We start from the raw sequence: 465 nt of genomic DNA, 5'->3' as shown, positions 1-465 counted from the left end.
CTACAACCCAAAAAAATCAAATCATTAGTCAAATAAACTCTCTGCTTAAGTCTTATTGACCCAAGGGCAGATCTCATAATGAAACGTGACGCATCAAATATCGGATATGGAGGTATCTAAAATTGTCGAAGAGGACAGAGAATCAATTATCATATTTCATTCAAAAGTCTCGAATAATACCATACAAATTACAAAATTGTAAAAAAAAAAAAATATATATATATTATTTCCATTGTACTCTGTGTACAAAAATTTTAAAGAAAATTTAATTAACAAAACTATTAAAATCTATTCGAGAGTCAAATTTAGTTTTAGAAAAAGAAGGGAATAATCTTGTTTCAAACAAAAAAAATTTTGCTAGATAGAAGTAAATTTTGTTGTGGTTTGATTTTAAAATTCTACCTACAAAAGAAGTTGAAAACACCTTGGGAGATTACCTATGGGAGAGTTTCTAACAAAGTCTCT

The sequence above is a fragment of the Cucurbita moschata genome, unplaced genomic scaffold (assembly GCF_002738365.1).
Source record: "Cucurbita moschata cultivar Rifu unplaced genomic scaffold, Cmos_1.0 Cmo_Scf00128, whole genome shotgun sequence".
Lineage (NCBI taxonomy): Eukaryota > Viridiplantae > Streptophyta > Magnoliopsida > Cucurbitales > Cucurbitaceae > Cucurbita > Cucurbita moschata.
Note: the sequence above shows the minus strand (reverse complement) of the source record.